The sequence below is a fragment of the Salmo salar genome, chromosome ssa22 (genome assembly GCF_905237065.1).
Source record: "Salmo salar chromosome ssa22, Ssal_v3.1, whole genome shotgun sequence".
Lineage (NCBI taxonomy): Eukaryota > Metazoa > Chordata > Actinopteri > Salmoniformes > Salmonidae > Salmo > Salmo salar.
Window position 1 is genome coordinate 14,949,217 of NC_059463.1, and position 20,602 is coordinate 14,969,818.

The window sequence follows — 20,602 nt, forward strand, 5'->3', positions numbered from 1 at the left end:
ATACCAAAGACAATATCAGCATGTAACGTAGCTAGTTAGCTGTAAAACCGCTTAAACAAACTGCACTATCAATTTATGAGTCTACAGTCTCATTATGTTCAACCTGCTGCAGATCGATGTGCCTCACACACTGGAGTCTAACATTCGCAACGTTTGAGTAGATAGGAAACGTTGCCCGGACTAAGTCAATGGGCCACGCGGTGCATTCTGGGCGATTCTGGGACAATGAGCGCTCTCCTTCAAGGAGTGAATGGGAGTCTATTGGGCGCTAGCTCAAAAATCCAACATTAGCTAACATTTTGTAAACAAGAAGTACAACATTACAAATATTTTCCGAGATGTGAGATTATTAACTTGCTATCTGTAGTATCTTATATCTTTAGAATCGTGACATTAGGTACTTTCGGGGAAAATAGGCACGTTTCTCGAAATATAAACACAGACTTTGAGAATGTATTGCATGACTATTAGCTTAGCAACCGCGTGAAACAGCATGACAACGTGAATGCGATTGATCGATAGTCTGCTGGGAGGGGCGTTATACATTCATTAATTCCTTAGATTCCTATCTCCTTTTTACAATATCTCTGGCATCAGCACCACGCAATGCACCCTGGACTAAATAGGCAGACAAATAGGAAAAATGTGCTAGACCCTCTGATCAATTACACATTTCTCGAGGTAGGAATATCACAAAAATATGATCAATGGCTCATTTGACTTCTTCCCAAGTTATAACATCAGCCAGTGTTGATATCTGAGATGTATGATATACTTTTTCACAATCTAAAAGTTGTATTCCTATTAACTTTCAGTGCGGTCAGAGCGACTTTATCACTGCTACTGCATACCACTGTCTGCTTGAACGCCAGTAACTCAGATATATCAGAAAACATGAAACTACCCAGTTAGTCAAAAGAACATCAATAAAAGAAGCACAAAAACATATAACATTCAGATTGGGTGAACCTTTCCTTTAAGTGTCCGTGTGTCCTATTGCAAACACATGGCAAGGCGAATTTAGCACAGACTAGACCTGATAAATGGAAACAGTTATTCTAATGTTTAATGTATGAGTTCTAGAGATACAGATTTGAATAGAAATACAAATAGAAATATACAAACATAAATACGTAAATACACACATTGACAGAAATGAAAGCAAGGCTTTCTAACAGAGAGAGTTACTCAATAACTTGCTTACACATACAGGAATTGTGACACGATTTAGGGGGTTATGATTCTCTTTTAGGTTTTAATTTGATAACAAACTGGTCAAGACAAAGATGCTACCTTCTTTGATTGCTATACTGTTCTTTCCCTCAGCTTTTCCTTAACAGTGCATGTGTGTGTGGTGTTGAGCCAGGGATACAGACTGAGGTGGTAGGGCCCAGGCAAGGTGCAGCTCTCCTGGCCAGAGGCCTGCTCCTCTCATCCATGTCCTCCTCCAGCGCTCAGAGCAGAGCAGCTCCACAGAGTGAGACAAAGGTGAAGGGTAGGGGGGTTAACACAGACCCACACACCCAACCCCCCCACCCGTCCCCTCTTCCCCCTCCCGCTCCAGCTGCCCCTCTCCCCATCATCCCACTTCCCTCGCCCCTCTTCCCTGCATCCCTGACACCCCATCCCCGCCTTCAGTCTCAATCTGTAACTAGCTGAAGGTTAACCTTCTTTTAATTATACCTAAAACAAAAGGCATGTGAAGTAAGAGTGGGGCTTTTGAAATATTTAAAAGGCTTCGGCGGCGAACATTAAATAGCAAATTCTACGGCTAGCTCAATAACAAAGAATGGTGACACGTGGGGACATAGGACTTCAAATGACGCAACAAGACAGTGGAGACAATTAGCAGGAGACTCTGCAGACTGTGATCACACATGTGAAACAAAGACACTTGAAATTTGGATTTGATGACATGGAGTCAGTATGGACCGTTCCACTTCAGATCAACACTGAGGGAAAGGTGTTCACATGAACACACTCAGTCAGTCAGTCCAGCCTTTCCCTTCTAGTTATTTACCTGCTAACCACACGTCTCTGTCTCATCACCACTGGGCCACAGGATCACTTTTGTTCTGACAGCCATAGCTCCAGAGGCAGAGAGAATCTCTACCCCTCAGGGCAAAAAACATAATTAACATTATTATTGTTTGACTTTTTTCTTCAGTAATTCAAAGGAGCCATATTTACATGCCGGAGCTACAGTATTGACTGTATAATTTTCTATAGCGTCCGAATATGTAAATGCACTCTCAAACACTAGAAAAGACATACCCTATGTGCAATTATGTAAATTGTCTTTGGTTATTCATTCATTTATTCACTCTTGTATTCGCTCATGCATTCATTTGCCATATTAGGGGCTGGTAGAGATGCCCTGAAAGCGGCAGGCTCTCTCCACAGGCTCCTTGGGCAGACAATGGGCAGGCCCTGGACACAAATCCCCCTCTCCAGAATTGTGAGGTAAGTTGACCTGCTCGCTGCAGAGCAGAGCATGTGGAATGTGATCTTTTTAAAGAGCCTTGCGCAGCCCAGCACACCGGTATAAAACAAAGAGGTGAGGGCTGAACAAAGACCAAGACCAACCCACGCAGACCTAGTTCTATGTCTATAACATGTTTATAACCTATGGTAAATTCATATATTTTATATTCAACTTTGATGGAAATCATTTTCAATTCTAAATGACATAACATATCTTGCAGGTAAGGCTTAGTATTAGTCACAATCAAATTGCAAATTACTATACAAACTCTTATTACTCATGACAGACAAATACAATCAGAAGTGTGGCGTAGGAAGGAGAAAACAAACAACTTCATAGCAACTTTCTAGAATTAGATGAAAACAAAGTTACTGGCCAGGATGTGGCGCAGTGAGTGAATATAATCCTTAGGCAAGTTTGAATAATTCAATATTGTATCTTCCCTATTCATCTCTGACTAAATTCCAAGTGACTAGACAGTAAGCTAACAAATATGTTCTCCAACTCCTCGGATATATGGGCGGGTCATTGAAAAGACGGATTTCCACAAGGACTGACGCAAAAATGCACATGGCACATGGTTCTGATCAGCTGTCTGACCTATATGAAACCTTCAATCACTAATTATGAACTTGCTCGTGTGCTCGGTATTGTTGTGTGCTCGGTATTGAGGCTGACATGCAGAAAAAACAAGAAAGCTTAAACAAATAGAGCAGGCAGTGAACAGTATGTGTCATAACTGACCAGTCGTGGTGAGACATTTTCATTCCAACACGACAACACATAATGGAGGGCTCAAGCAGTGACATGCCCATTGATCTCACAGGTGTACTACAGGGTCTCACTATGATGTCATCTAAGCCAAGTCTATCTGGTCTCCGTCTCCTGCTCAGTGTGTGGTTGGCCAGAAACTCTGTTCATAACATTAGCATAATGACTTATGGAGACCAAAACGAGCAACCTGATCTCAGAGCAATTTGTAGGATTTGGTAAAGTAATCTGTCCCGTCATTTAGTTTGATGTATAATATCATACGGCTTACCCGGGCGTACTATAGCATACGAATTGGAGGATGTAACTTATTATACTTCTTGGAGGACGTATAGTATTATACGTCTCTTTCTGGGACCAGGTTGCTTGTTTCATCTTAACAGCAAAGGAGAATTACGGGGAGAATTAACATTGGTGCTTAGGATAACTAACGACAAAGGTTCGGATCATTTACATAAAAGGTGAATCAGAAGATTCTAGGTTCGTCTCCTGGCTAGCTCAGTTCTTGGGGCGGCAGGTAGCCTAGTGGTTAGAGCTTTAGGCCAGTAACTGAAAGGTTGCTGGATCGAATCCCTGAGCTGACAAGGTAAGAATCTGCTGTTCTGCCCCTGAACAAGGAAGTTAGCCCACTGTTCCCTGGTAGGCTGTCATTGTAAAAAATTATTTGTTCCTAACTGACTTGCCTAGTTAAAAAAAACGATGGTTTAAGGTTAGAATAAAGGTTAGAGGAAGGGTTAGCTAAAATGCTACAGCTGTCCCTGTTGCAAATGCGCACGTTTGGATTGATAGACAATTGTGTTATACACCCAGACCAACCTCCCTACTTTCGTTTCTGTTTAAAGTAGACCATTTGTAGGTATCATACGTCTTGGAGGTGCTCAGAATACGTATAGTATGGCGCTGAGGCCAGGCTGAAACGAGGCAGGGTAAATATGTAAATGGCTCACACAAGCAAACAGATACACACAGGACAGAAAAGTGTGAGTCTGACTAAAGTACAATGTGCAGTTCTGCTACATAAGCCAAAGCAGGCGTCTGATGAAAAGCTTTTACTGGAGGATGAGAGGTCCCATTGCGACACCCAGGGTGCATAAGGGACATGTTTTGTGAAGGAACAAAGAGCACAGGAAGGAAATGCAATGAGCAAAGAAAAACATTGTTACACAATGTAGAACAGTACCGGTGGACTCGAATACACCATCAACTAAATGTCATTATCAGTAGGGGGTAAATACAGTTAAAATCTGATTCATTTCGTGATGATGATGATCATCTTCTTCATCATCTACATCATCATCATTATCCCACACCCTCCGCCTAATGTCTTTAGAAAGTAATTCGTACTAACACACCTGTTTTATCAACTTCTAGACCATCCTTTTGTGTTTGCGTGTTTCTCTAATACTTTCTTTTCTAGTACACTTTGTTAAGTATAGTTTCCCCTGTGCATCTGTGCATCCCCTAAACACGCACAGTGAACAGCGCATGGAACGACATGCTCCATGTTTGGGTAAACTGCGTAACAAATTAGGGGAAAAAGGCTACAGCTGGAGACACATAGTAATCTCTCTCCTGGACAATACCATGTTTTATTATTAATAAAACAGAACAGCATAGGTCCTGGCGGGGTAACCTGCTAAGATGGGGAGCGTGCTCATCGATGATATCAAGGTGACTGAACACACACTGAGCGCTGGGCCGGGCGTCTGGAGTCTGCTCCGGCTGCATGGGGCAGGGCTCAAGCTGTGGACTAGGTGCCTGGCTGCATAATTGGGAATTATTAAACATGGCTCTAGCAGGGAGGTGATCATGAAATTGTATTTTCAGTCTTGAGGGATAAAAGAGAGAATTAAAATGTTCAAACCTGGCAGCTGAAGAGCCTTGTCTTAAACCTCCCATGATTACATTTCTTTTTTTAGTAACAAAGGAAATGCATTTGGAAAACATAGGGCCAGTTGTAAATTGTAGATTGTTGTAGATAGTAATCGGGATAAATATTTCAATAGCTACTGGACCAGCAGGGCTAAATGCAGGTTAATAAGTTGTTCACTTTCCTAAAAGTGACAGATATTGAATCACAAAAAAACAGCACAGATAAGGAGAAATATGCTGTTGTTCTTAAAATGTCTATGCTTATAAAATAATAGATAGGTAGGAAATGCAGAATATATGATATGTACACTTTTGCATATTCTTAAATGCATTCTCAGAAACTCAAAAACAATAACAGGAGCTTCTGCTTCCGGACTATATTAGCATATGAGTTGTGAGTAAACACACTGACCATAACATTCTAGGCAATTATTTTAAAAATCTGAGATTCCGACTGTGGAAAGACAACTTTAGAATCATCCAAATTACAGGCAGCATGCATTCCTTTTGAAATGAGCTCTTCTAACTGGAATCATTAGTTCGGATCTTGAAGCAGAGCTTTTTTCCTCAATAGCAGCGATTTCGAATCACGACGCAATAACATTTCTGGCATAATCTAAAATGATGCTCATGAAAAAAAAGCAGAGTGGCTTGATGTGGCAAAGGAGAACTAGATGTTAGTGATTGTCCAATATTGCTTATGCTCTCATAGATTACTTAATTATCGGTCCGTGCCTACGTTCTGCTCCGTTAATGGTAGGCAATACAGCCTTTACCTCACTTAAGGAATAAATTGTATTACTCCATCTCTCCCCGTCTCGTAACGAACACACCCACCCACACATAAACACCCCTCCCCTGGTTTTTATCACTGCCTCATATAGATCATTTCATCTGAAATGTGACGACTACTGGGAGAAAGCTCATGAGATAACATAATAACAATTTATTTAATTGTGTTTGGCGGCTTTATTCTCCAGAACCTTTCATCCCTTCTATGTGAAATCAGGGACTGGGTGCTCATTGGCACACACTGAGTTAATGATTTGGAATCATGGGGAGTGCAACTTTTCAGCTAAATTGCTATTGGCTCAGTGGGTAGCATTGTTTTGAGTAGAGGTTTAGAGGGAATAAATACGTTAATCATCTAATCCGTCAGAATGCTCATAGCTGTCTCTGCTGGGAAGCTGAGAGGCTGGGAACATATCAGTATGAGTAACACAGGCCTAAGGACCACACTGAGTGAACAGGTATCATAGTCACGACTGGGTCAGTGAGGAAGGAATCAGGTCAACAGTGTGTAATAGCTACAGGCCTAATAAGGCTAATGGGTACAGAAACATTCAGAGTACTAGGATGGACTGGGCTAGCATAAAGGGAATCTGGTCACTGATATGGCAGGTAGTAAGAAGGCAAAGGCACCATCATTTCTCAAGAATGCAAATGACTCCATAAAAGGGGCAATCTGCAGTAGCTACATCCATATTTGGACTTATAAATTAATAATATGTACCCATTGATTCTCGAAGAATATAACTTAGAAATGCCTCGTGAGCTTAGTTCAACTGTCGTACCCCATCAGAACCCACAATATAAGCTTGTTTTTACTCCAATGTTTGTAAACAATGCAAATGTAAACAAACACCAGCCTCAAAACATGGTTAAAACTATAGACTTGATATCATTCCTTGCATCCATAGTTCTTTCTATGAATTTGAGAGTGGTTACATTTCTCCAGCCTCATCCCTCAGATTTGTAATGTTACACGGGTGGGGATTTCACTTTGTTATTGTTTCAACTGCTGATTGCCGCTTTAAACCCTTATCATGATCCAAACCCATACCAAATCAGTGAAGGTATATAGGAATCAACCATATACTGTATATGCTACAGTACAGGTAGGGGGAGAGACACAGACAGCCCAGTAGTGTGACACTGAGAGCAGTCTAGGAGGCAGGAACCACACTAAACAGGAGCATCGCACAGTACCAGTGACCTCATCATCAGCCATGTTCTCCACAGAGCTACCAACCACTGTCCTTCTCCTGTGCCACATACAGACCTGTCAGGACAGGAAGCCATTCTGCTCTCATCAGCTCCCACATACAGTACAGCACTTTGTCATCTAACCATGTGCAAACAGTGCATGGCGTTTTCTGGATCTATACGTTTAGTGGAAATATCCTGTATTAATACCCACGTGCATATCTTTGGCCAGTGGATTATTGTCCATTAATCACATTAGCATTTTCTCTCTGACAACAAGGTGAGTTCTTATCCCTGATCTTCAAACTGTGACTGGGAACTATTGATCTGGAGCATGTTGTCATTCAAATGATAATTAGGAGAGGGTGAGAGGTCGGCCTCCAATCCGTTTGAACATCTGGATGAGAGTTCCTCAAGGACAATGGGAGCGGCAGGAAGCATGCAGTGTGTTGAGCCCTGCACACACGTCTTTATGTGCCCAAGTCCATTATACAAATGATGTAATTAATTCCAACACTCCAGTAGCTCAATCCAACAATCAATGTAGACAAAACACTGGGAAAGGAGCCCAATGCTAGGTTACATACACACACACACACACACACACACACACACACACACACACACACACACACACACACACACACACACACACACACACACACACACACACACACACACACACACACACTGCAGTGATGGACACCTAACTAAGCAGGGGCTTTCTAGTTTTGTGAGGATGTAAAATACAATGGGTTTTTATAGGTAAACTCAGCCTAGAAAGTATTTTAAATATCTGCTGATGTAATACAGTAAAGTGTAGTAGAAGATTTGGTACCTTTGTGACAATTTCATTTATTATTTTTACATTTCTTTACCAATGTGGTTTGCGAGTGGAGGTCAGGTGTTAAACGAGAAATACAACAAAGCTTTGTGACTTATTTTCTGAGTTGTAGCTTAATAAAAACACATCTTTAACATTAAAAACAGGGTCAAATTGTAATCTGGAAAGTGACAGTATAACAACACGAGCACTTCATATTACTCTGTAGTAACTTAGCGTTGGTGCTATCACAGGTTAGGCTTATCTATAATTCAAACTGTATATTAAGGACATACCAAACGCAAACTTTAGCAGACCCAACATATATCGTTCTCAATATTATAGCAGAGTTCAAATGAATCATTTTATGGAGCCCTGATATTTAAATAAAGATTACAGTAATGTATTATTTTTATGAATAAATAAAGTTAAACTCCAGGAGTACATTAAACCACTACATTTATGTTATCATTATTTCATGAATAATTCCGTTTGCACACTGATAAGGTGCTTATAGCAGAACTTTGAAGGAATCAGCTGAACAAATGGTCTTAAAAATTCTTAAATGGGCTTGTTCACAGTGTTTAGGGAGAGAAAAACCTCTCTGTTTTTCTTATGAGCCTGTGTGCCAGGCAGCACAAATACATGCTTGACCACTCAGAACAATGGCTTGTTAATTGTCAGGTAAAAGAAAAAAGCTTGTGAGGGAAAGAAAACAGATGTCACTTTAGGAAATTTGCAAAAGTACAGATGAGCATTAAAAACACTTCTGAGGAAAGAAGTCACTGTTTGCATGTGGCGATTGTCGATTTAAGATCATTTCTGGTAAATTGAACACGGTCCATGTGACCACATAAGGGACTAGGCAAAGGGTGTGGCGGCTCATCGGAAAAGCAAACACCTTATCATGGTTTCTGTTAACACTTTTTTTGCATGTTAAAATGTAAATGAACAAACAAAACTGTTTTTGACCCACACATGCAAAACAGACATGTAAAGTAGTGTGCCTGCAGAGACTGCAGACAAACAATGCAAATATTGCCCCCTTGTGGTGGATGTGAAGTCACAGGTGCTGCTGAAGGACTAGTAGGATATACTAGATAAATCTGAGACGGGAATGAAGGCAGACACCACATAACATATTTTCCAAATAAAAACTAGTTACTCTACTTGTTGATCAAATATGAGGGAATCATATTACATTTCATATAATGTAGTGTTCAATACCATTACAAGGTATATGATATTGGTTCACACTAATTCAATAATATTCTAAAACACACAAAAAAAAACATATTTGAGAAAAATACAATGGGCCAGAGTAAGAATATTTCAAAATTGAAGTAAACAAACAAAGAAAGTGATTCTGGTTGCATGAAAAGGCCCATAAGAAGATTGTGAATGGGAATACGTTTTTTGTGTCAACTATAACAACAAAACACCCAAGAGTGTAATTAGTGTTGTATTATTCAACTCTCCCATTTCTCCCAGCAACCTCTCTCTCTCGCTCTCTCTCTCTCTCTCTTTCTCTCTCTCTCTCTCTCTCTCTCTCTCTCTCTCTCTCGTTAGAGTAAATGTCAATGTCACTTAAAGTCACTGCTGTAATTTATTGGCTCCTTAATACTGATGGACAAAGGTCGTCAGCAACGCTGTGAGGTGTTCTATCAGGTTTATCTGTGCGGGTCATTAACCTTGACCTGGTGTAAATGCACTTCAGTCCAGGAGCTTCCCATTGCACACAGATTGTATGCCCCCAAGAAGTTCTCCTCGCGACAGTCACTCCACTGCCCCATCGCTCAAGCGCTTTAAACTTGCCTTAATTGTCATATGGCAGCCAATGCAGGTTTCTTAATTGATCTGACCTTTCACAGCGCTTTCTAATTTTCGATCCCACTTTCATTGTTCCATCTGGCACTTTAAAACGACATCTGGTTAGCTGTACTTTACCCGGTGATCTCTGTACAGTTATTTTTAAACTTAATGCATGCTTCAACAGATGTTAGTTTTTATAGACGAGGGGCTAAACTGCACTCCGATACAGGCCGTGTCTGCAATACTTCCCTCAGCGATTCAAATATTGACACCAGGAATTACAAGCCTGGCCGCCAGCAAACCCTAATATTATGTTGGCTTCTTCTTTTTCAGCCTATTAGGTAAACATCAATTCAGCTCTGTTTTCACTCATCATTGCACATAAATAAAACATTAGCCTTTAGTTTATAAAGTGATAAACATTTTTTGCAGTGCAGGGTTCGGTTTTACAAATACGACTGTTGTCAGCAAGACGGCAGGCAAATTTGTTGAATAAATAATAAGCAGGCGGACGCGGGGAGAAGATGAGAATGTGCTCACCGTGAAAGTGTGATCAGGTCAACAGGTTAGCACAGACAGCACAGGCAGCACTATCCCTCCTCTGAATGATTTTCTCTACATGTGACACAATAGCATTTTAGCATTTATACTGAAAAATGCAAAGGTGGTATTCATTCACACCAAATGTCTAATAAAAATACATTTGATTATTGTCATTTGTACAGTATAAACGCAGGGAAATGTTGTACACTGTACAGTCTCTCACCAACTGAGCTGTGGTCCATTGCATGCTGATATCATTATGGTAACCAAAAATGTAAGTCTGAGCTTTATTCAGATTTTCTCATGGTCTTACATTTCAAGAATCCAGCTTTAAGCTCTCTCTTTTGGTTGAGATGTCTTATCTTATATTGGTTGGTGTGTCTGCTGGTAACAGGGTGATTAACTCTGCCAAGGGCGTCCTCAGTTCACTACGTCCACTAGGGATGGCACAGTACGAGGCCCTGATGACTCCCGTTAAATCTGCCACGTCTTCTCCCTCCTTCCTAACTGTCCCCCAAATCAGTCACCAGATGATGAGAAAAGTAGGTCTGTGGATTCTGTGTTCTCGATCTCACATTTTCTTTCGACGTGTTGTCGATTTTTACATCCATGCATGAAAACGTAATTTTCTGCTCTGACATTTTCCAGTAGATACATTTCCTATGGCATGGTATTTTTATGGGGAAGTGCTTGGAGATGGGTCTACCTGCAGGGTGTTAAATTAATGGCATATAATTGACTGATTAAATGCTTATTGATTGCGGATCTCCGGATGTTGGCGACACAGTCTATAGATACTCTTACCCTTGCATTTTATTCTGTCCTCTGCTCTGTCCATGAGGCACTAGAATACAATTACAACATGGGAAGATGATTTCATAGCAGAAAATGTCTAACACCCTTAAATCATGACATTTTGCACTTAATTCTGCAGTTGTCTGATTTACTGAGAATTAATCAAATTTCTAGGGTCAACTTCAGGAAGCACATCCAAACTGAGCTGATTCCATAAACAGCTAGCCAATATGTATAATTCTAAAAATCATATGAACAGAATGTGGCCTCTGTTTGAAATACAAATTCAGAAGGGCTTTATGTATTTTGCTGGGAGACAGGCATTGACATGCTCCAGCCTCAAGGTTAAAGTCTTTTGCTCCCCTGGAACTCTCTAGCCACTGATAGACATGTTGTCCCTCCAGAGCCCATTGAGAGCTCGCCTCAGCCTCAGCCAACCACAGAACATCTGTTCACAAACAGCCCTGATGGAGCCGTCTTGACACCAACCCGCCTGCCGTCCGCACCGCACCGCCCTATTCCCTAGCCAGGGCCAGATGGCGGCCCATGCCCGTGCTGCAGTTATCTACAGTATGCTGCGTCCTCGTCCTGAGCAAATCAAGAAGCAACGTAGCCTGCAGGTACCGCCCCAGGCAGGCCTGTGCCACTCACCGCTGACCACCCTCTGGTGGTTTCCAATGTTCCCTTCTGTCAAAAGACAAATTGTCCAACAGCCTGCTCTTTTATGAATTCACCCTGCGGTCCATTTCTCAAAAGAGGTTAAGGAAAATCCTTGGCCTGAGCTGTTCAACTTTGAGACAGAACTCTGCTCTCTGAAAAGTTGGGAGCCAAAGGAGAAGAGCCAAAGGAGAAGAGCCATGAAGACTAAAAACAGGCATTTATTTTCATTCCTTCCACAATGAGTGGTTGTTAATCACATGGCCTCAACTGGCAGAGATACCGCCGTGCAGCAGTCTTGGACAAATGACTTGAAGCGCCTCTGGATTTGCAATACGTTGCCATTATTGGGATGTGTAAGAGAGAGAGCAGTGAGCTGTAAATACTGCACATCAGAGAACAATTTTTCACAAATTACCAGACAATTTACAGCGGCAGTCCTAATTGCTGGAAAATGAAATACAGCCTATTTCCATCTCCTGACAAATATTTATTTTGTGTCGGTTTGGGTAAGTTGAAACTAGAATTTGAGGCGAATAAACACAGATGATGGAGGTTAACCTCTACTCTGACACTGGTCCCATTCCATCTACTGTGCAACACAGTACGCATCACACTTACTGTCCACACATGCTCTGTAGCTAAAATCAACAACCGCTGCTACTGCAGGATGGACAGGCAATGTGAAAGGTGCTAACAGCATAATGAAGTGCTATTGTCTCTGAACAAAAAAAAACATCTATACCACAATAGTTCACTAAGATAAGTCTAACAGTTTTCAAACATATCAGAAACACATTGTGGCTCTGCTTGGAGATATTTGTCAGGATGTGGGCCTACTGAACATCAGCCCGTGTCACTGAGGTTCAGTGTGTCCGCCCCGTTGGTGCTCTGCCCTTGTTTGTTCTGCCAGCGCCCACTCAGGCCTGGCCATGGCTCTGGCACTGACCGGGCTGCCTCACAACGGCTTATGACCAAACACCACTCCCCTTCCCTCCCTAACCAGAACTGTCTCTGGAGCCTCGCTAGCCGGCTGAAAACATTTGAACTAATATTTACACCAATTACAGAGTTTTATAAACACCAAAAATCAAGTCCAGCAGTACTTAACAGCACTATTAAAAAGCTACACTGGAACCCTTAATGAGGGGATAGGCCCAAACCTGGTCAGCTGTTGCATCACCAAGACAACGACTCACTGATTCTTGGACAGCGTCTATTAAGTATGAAAGCATCCTGGTCTGTGGTTTCCTGCGCGACACTTAAAGTCTGTTCACAGTAAAACTGCCTTTCCAGACACACTATGCAAAAGTGCACTTGACCATGTGATGTGCTCCACCAGAGAGAGAAAAAAAGGCCTATCTTAAAACAGCAGGCCTCCATGGTGTAAGATCTCCACCAAATTGCACTTGTGTTATTCATTCAGATTGGACTAATTAAAACCCTACTTCACTGAGGGAGCAAGTGTTTTTTGGAGCACTCACATGCTTAATTGTGCAAAGAATTTCTACCTGACTTGGGTATTCCCACCACAGGTATGTGGCCTGACTGCCAATGTCTAACAGTAGACTCTCAGTGTACTGTAGCTAAAACCTCTACTACACGGCCCTGTGGTTCTGGTGCTGCAAGGCTGAGTGTGTTCCCCTGACTGCCCTCCATTCCATCTAGTATGATATCACTGCTCCTGGAGTGTATATCAGGCAAAAGCAGTGTGATCATTAAATGCCCATGCCGCAAATCTTTTTAATTATTATCCTTCCTCTCTATCCTTTTAATGAGAGGACTATCCACAGATAATGCGGGTAATTGGACAATGGGCTTCACTCATTCAATTATTGACCAGTGAATCTGTTAAAGAATGGATGTGCAATACGCATCTCTTTCGCTGGCTCAAGCTCTTGGGTTTAATCTACCTTAGGTAGTAAATCATGAGACAGAGCCCTACTAAGGCTTCTATGTTGATAAACCCACATAGTTAAGAATTTCTTTATAAGCATAAAACAAGGGGAATTGATTGGATCACCTTCCAATAGAATTGACCAAATAGTTACTTTGCATCCAGTGCAGATATTATACACCAGCTAGTCAGCATACTCCTTAACTGTACTATGTCAATGCTGTTCTTTATATGCACTAACCAAATGTGTCCTCTTCATATAAAGCAAATATACCATTAGGATGATTGAATTTTGTCCAAAAGCTATTGCAATTGAGGCGAGTGCTCTAGCTATTTATCTCAATGACTGCTTCAGCCCCCAAAATGTGGCAAACCAATTCCAGCAGTGGTGTGACAGCCACTGTATCGGATAACGTTAAAGTATCACAATGAGGCCTGATGGTCATTAAGTGACCGAAAAAAAGATGTCTGGGGGGGAAAACATGGTTACCCTCTGCTTCCACTAAGGGCTCACTTGGAAAGAAGGTCCTTTGCCCTAGCACTACACAGCTGATTCAAAAAACAAAGCTTGATGATGAGTTGGTTATTTGAATCAGGACCGAGTTTGAGAAACCCCGCTTTACACCACAAACATGTGGTCCTTCTGGTTTTCAACCAACTGTTACTCCCTGTTCATGGGTGGTTGTAGAAAGGTGTTGGCATGTAAGGATGAAAGATTGTGAGTAAGAGAATCAACATTCCGGTCTCAGGAGAAGAAAAAAAAAAAGTATTTTCCCATCTGGACCCCCACTTAATGCTCAATTGAAAAAGTCGCTCCCTGGATGGAAGAGTACTCCAGTCTGAGTGAATTTCCAACCTAAAGGCAAAATCTACAAACCACAGTGAAAGCCTCAGAGAGTGGGAGAATTCCCGCACTGATCATCCAATTTGGCTGATAGCGGTGCATGAAAAAGCACAGGGGAAGAATCTCAAAGGAATCCTCCATCACCCAGCAGCTTCAGTGTGAAAACAGCAGCCCTAGCTGCAGACGCAGTGCATTAATCATGAGCAGACAAACACCATGTTGTGTCTGTTAGTAATTGTGAATCTCAACCACACTTAGCCTATAGCTACTCGCAACATGAGCTGATAAACCACTCAATTACCAGCTCAGTATATGGGACGCATCCCTTACCAACACATTCATATGACAGCATTACAAAAGGCTGTTTGTTTGGTGTCAGTAATGGAATGACACAAATTGTGTCATGTTGTAAAATAAGTAAATATGCATACGTTAGGTTGACATACTCTAGTATACCTTCGATAGCTTTGCTGGGGAAGTAAGAGGGATACAAAGCTGTGTCATCTGATTCATATGGTAAATAGCAGGGCAAAGAGAGGAAGGGTTTATTCAGCCATGTTTAGTAGTGGGGAGAGAGGTGCTTTAGAGAACGGATCAGACGGAAACATGTGACACTGCTGCTGATACTGCTGAAACACAATGTGCTTTCCAATGGAAATACTGTGCTGGTGTTAATAACCATCCCCTGCAATATTCACACCTCTAGCTACAATCATTATCATAATTGTTACCAAATACTGTACCCTGACTTTTAATTGCCATATCATTAATTTCCAATTTGAATGAGTTCCTGGCAGAGATGATTTCATTTTCAAATTGACATCCCCACTCGAATTATTTAATATAAACACGCTGATAAAAAATAATAATATCTCAAGGGGAAAATAGTTTGGGCATGGAAATTAGTTTAATGTGGTTAGGAAGCAGACGCAACTGTATCAAGAACCATGCCCTTATGATGTCTCTCCCTCTGTCTTTAATACAAATATGCCCTTCAACTTAAGTGTTATCATGCTTTCCACACTCCAAATAAACCCTGTCTTCTCTCACCCCTTTTCAAGATAAAATACCAGTCGCTTAAGCGTAATAGTCATTGCCAACAGTATGAAATAATAAACCATTCATTAAATCTGGATACATGTGGTAACTTATTTAATAAAGATTCTAAAAGTCAAATGAATTGCAGTCGTTAGTGCTCGTTTAAAACGTATCGATTTAAACATAACAATATGTTAAAATAATGTATCCTACAACAGTCATCATCTTCCCTCTCTTGAGCTTTCCTCACACCACATTGTAATCAACAGATTGTTAGACATGCATTTTCTGGGCTCGTGACAAAGCCTGATATATGGGGTTGAAGAGAGTGTTCGTAATCCATCCATTGCCACAATTTATTATCTTATTATAATTGTATACACAAACACTGCGGTGATTTAGGTGACATAGTGGAAAGATGAAATCGGTTTATATTAAAAGGGTTGCTCACCCCTGGAACACATCCCCAGCAACACCTTTCAATGATCAGGCTTTTAACAACATGGTTATTGTTTTATTGATCAGGGTTTTATTGCAGATTTGACACCCATGTTATGTTTTAATCGAACTGCATATAATTTTAGACACATATTTTACGAGATTATGACTGCAATTCATTTAATAACTATTATTTTTTCAGTGATTTCAGTCTTAACGAGGTTTGTGGAAGAGTGCTCCATTCGTCTTTGGCCCTGTGTTGTCACTCATGCACTCTCCTGCATGGTGGCGCAGCGCCGTGACCTTAATGGAACGCTACGGAAATGGCCAATCGAGCTACGTCCGCACTCCAAGCTCATTGCAGAGCCTCACTCTTTTGTTCAGAGAAGTGATATCGCTATTAAGGAAGCCATTCATAGCCATATAATTCCTCCTTTCTACACTTAAAAGCTCCAAGTTTATGGGAAAATTATACAATTTAGCCTCTGCTCAAAAGTACTTTGGTAATGTATCATTTTTCAAGCATTGTACCTAAAAGGAAAGAAATAACCATTTTCTATGAAGAAAAGAAGGATTAATATCTTTTTTTTTTGCACACTCTTTAAGCAACATTGGCTTTACACACAGTAAATCAGCAAAACATCCAGACTCCATATGATGCATTGGCAGCTACGAGAGGCTAGGGGACACGGGACATATCTGGGTGTCAAGCTGAAATTACACTCTATATGGAAAGAGAGAAAAAAGGGGCCACTGTTAGTCAATACCCTGTATCGGAGTTTCCTTTCATTCTATCTCCAGAATCTGCTGAACGTGGCACCATTTATCTATCACAATAATTATTCATTAATTGTTCATCTCATCCTCTATAATTGAGGACAGATCTGGAACACCATTAGCTGTGATAATAAAGAGAGCGATACCTCCCGCCCACCTGAGCACACGGGGAAAAGCTTCCTGTTCTGGTTCTTTGTGGCCTCGTCAGCAAATGTATTCTTTTGCACTGAGCAGTAGTTAACAACTTATAGGTTTGTCAAACCAATTTAATTCTTTTTAAATCTTCATAGCAATTATCTTTTTGCATAATCAGTTCCAGGACCTTGGGGGTCTACTGGGTCTCATAACGTCTTTAAAATAATTGTTCAGTGAGTCATTTTAAGTTTTGCGGAAATTGCTTAATAATCAGATCTAAAAGTCAATATTTGGCTGGGAAACTAAGTTGTAGATGGGGAGGACTTCATGCAACTCCAACGAAAAAGGGAATTGTAAAAGAAATGTGGAATTGACATTTCACAAAGTAAGTGCCAGTCTTACACACAGATGAGCAGTCTATTGCACTATATAGCTGAGTGAGTGTGTGTTTCTTTTGTTAAAAGAATAATGAAATAATGTGGGTGTTAATGTGTGAGTGAGTTTGTGTGCGTATGTGGGTGTGTTTGTGACTTTAATTATTAAGTCCCCAAAGGTGTCCAAAACCAGTCTGATATTTGTTGTGATGATTCATTTTGTTGATTATTGTATCGAAGGGTGTATTAATGCCTTAGTTCTAAATCATACCATTGTACAGAATGCAATGTCTGAAAAAATTTGCAATTTAGGCCTACACACACTAACAGTGGGATCATAATCACATGATGCCGTCAAAGTCATATCAAATCAAAAAGAGCTAAACATGGAATAGAATTATACTATCTTGAAATATTAGCAGCTGTTAGAGACCTTAACACGGTAGTGTGCAAGCTACCTCGAGCGATGAACATTTGAGAGACACGGTATCATACTTAAAGGGAGGGGGGATGGATTTTAGATTTGTCCCAATTAACCTAGTAATGAGATGTATCTGAGTCTTTATTAATGACGATAATGAGAGAGATAAATTGACAATGTGTAAAAACAGTGTTGGCATATCAATGAGACACCAGCACCAGTGCAGAGAGAACACACTCAGAAGGTATGGTGGGACAAAAGAAGCACAGGCAGGACCAAGGCAGGATCCCTTTAATAGCAAGGACAAATAAAATTAAATACAGGTCTCACCCACTGTTACCCTTGACTCCTAAAGTATATATGAATCACAGCTCGTATTATGGCTTTGACACAGCCACCAGGGTTTCTTTATGAACACTACTTAGGAAGCATCTCATAATGTGCACCAGCTAAACCCAATCATAATCTGTCTTGCGCAATAACAACAAGACAATACTTTACCGAAAGCGTCTGATGTCATATCATCATTACACTAATAGTAAAAGCTTTGGCTAATCTTAGCCCCACCCAATTAGTCATTTTAAACGGCTTATTGGTGAAAAATCATCAAAGATCAATTGAAACATTTAGAAGGTGGCTACTCTATATCATTTCTAACATTGATTAGCTGAGGCTCAAATTGGTCTCTAACAATAGTCGTTTCACAGAACGTCCTTAGGGATTTTCAATTATCAAAATGTGACAACATTAGGCAGGCTTTGCTTTCTGTGTAAGATGATGTGTAAAAAATAAGGAGTGTCTCAAACACAGTTCCCTTTGATTGGCATACAGATGCAATTTGACCTACTGACCTACTGTATATTGTCACAGCAAAATAATCCTACAGCAAAATAATCCTGCAGCAACAGGATTTGAACATTTAGTCCGTAATGTTGTTCGGTAGTTATGGCTATTAGGTGGCCAAAAATAGGCAACATGAAAGTGCAATAATGTTAAAATAATGTATATATATATTTTATTGTAACTGTGTGTTAGTGTGAATTTACAGTGAAGCTTATCTGCATTTCCTGCAGTGCAGGAAAACAGTCTCAGCATCAAAAGAGTGATCAAATTAAGATCCTACATCTGTAGGTGCAATGGGATTGGCCTACAGTAGGTTTTGCCACTTTTTAGATATAAAGTTATTATAAAGTTCTACAGAGGAATAAACAAAAAGAATGCCAAAATCCATCAATACTTTTAGTTATAGTGACGATAAGACCTGAGAATACAAATTTTTTTAAACCATAAAAACATTTCAATAAGCCAGTGGGGAAAAGTCAGACAGAACAAAGGAATTAACCAAAGTCTTTCATCTCCAAATGCAGATCAACATTTTGAACAAACCTATCACACTCTCATTTGAACACCACCAAACACCTGCTCTGAAATACCAGGATGTTTATTAAGGATAATCATTTTGGCCTCGATAATAAATTAAATAAAGACTATTTGGTTGAGTACAGTACAGTGAAATAAACCGCCTGAAACCATTGTGGAACTTCTGAAATCAGAACAATAGTGCATAAGCCTTAATAGAAGAAATCTATTTAGCCATTTACTGGGTTGAATAACTTCAAGGCTTTTGCGAGGACCCCACGGAGCCTCCCAGAGTCCCTGGTGGGCCCATCGCCTTAGGAAACCCACATATCCTCCACTGAAGACAGAGACAATCCCCAGTTGGTTTCAGTCATATACTGTTATACTCCAAAGAATCAAATTTCCCTCCCCATTCCATATTTCTATGATTTATTTTATTTTGTAAGGTCATTTATCTGCAGTCTTAATTTGGAAACATTGATTTCTCTCCTCAATGTCAACCTGCAAGAGATTTTCCCCACAGTGTCATTTGACTGTCATGGAGGTATTGTAGGCAGGTGTCCTTAGACATGTTCAAGGTGTTGAAGTAATTTGAGACTGGTTCAATTAGAGAGAGATGGCATTATTGAGTACTTAATGAGTTGGGCTGGTACACTCCCTAAAGGTATCATAAGGTGATGTATGTCTACAGGAAAGCAGGCCTACTGTAAGTGGATCAGTAAAAAAGGTAAGAAAAGATGCCCAGGGCACGGATAGAGTACTATGGTAATCTCAGTGGTAATGGAAAATTACCCAGTGCATAACTCCTATGAAAACTACACATTTAAATATACTTTCCCTATGCGACTTACCTAGATCATTCAAAGTCGGTCAGAAAAGGCTTCTTTGATTTCATGCTTCATTCCCTCTCAAGCAAGGGCCAATTCTCCATGGTGATCCGTGAGGGATTAGCACCTAATCCTGTATGGAAACACTTTAATGTTAGTATTGGAGGTAAAATTCACTACCCAGTTTTTGCACTAAGTAGCATTTCTCCCTCTGCTAGGTACTGATTCATTGATGTCTTTAAACAAATGTCAAGCTGTCAGCTTAAAATACATATTTTCGTCAGTCTCTTGGAATAGGTAATTTGGAGGTAATGTAAATCCTGTTGCCAGGTTTATTCAACTTTAAGACTTCATATACAGTTCTGCAATTATTCAAACAAACAAACTATTGCTCATTCATGAAATGTGTGGTTTACATCATTTATTTACCTGTGAATGATTAATATAGGCTATAGAAGTGACAAAACAGGTGAACGTACCCAGCCCAATGTAACCAATTTCAAATAAAAGACTGATTTAGAGTTGAATATGACATCAGTTCTTCCTTTGTCTTTGTTTCAAGGTGACAGGGAGGCTGGTCTCTTCACCAGACCTGTCTATGACATTTATCCTCCATAGACCTCATTGGACAAGACGCACCTCTGACCCTATGCTATGTTCCACTAACTATGACATTGAGACTGCTGAAAAATCCTACAACCCTGTCCATCCAACTCTTTCTATGAAACACCTGTCATCAGGACCACAA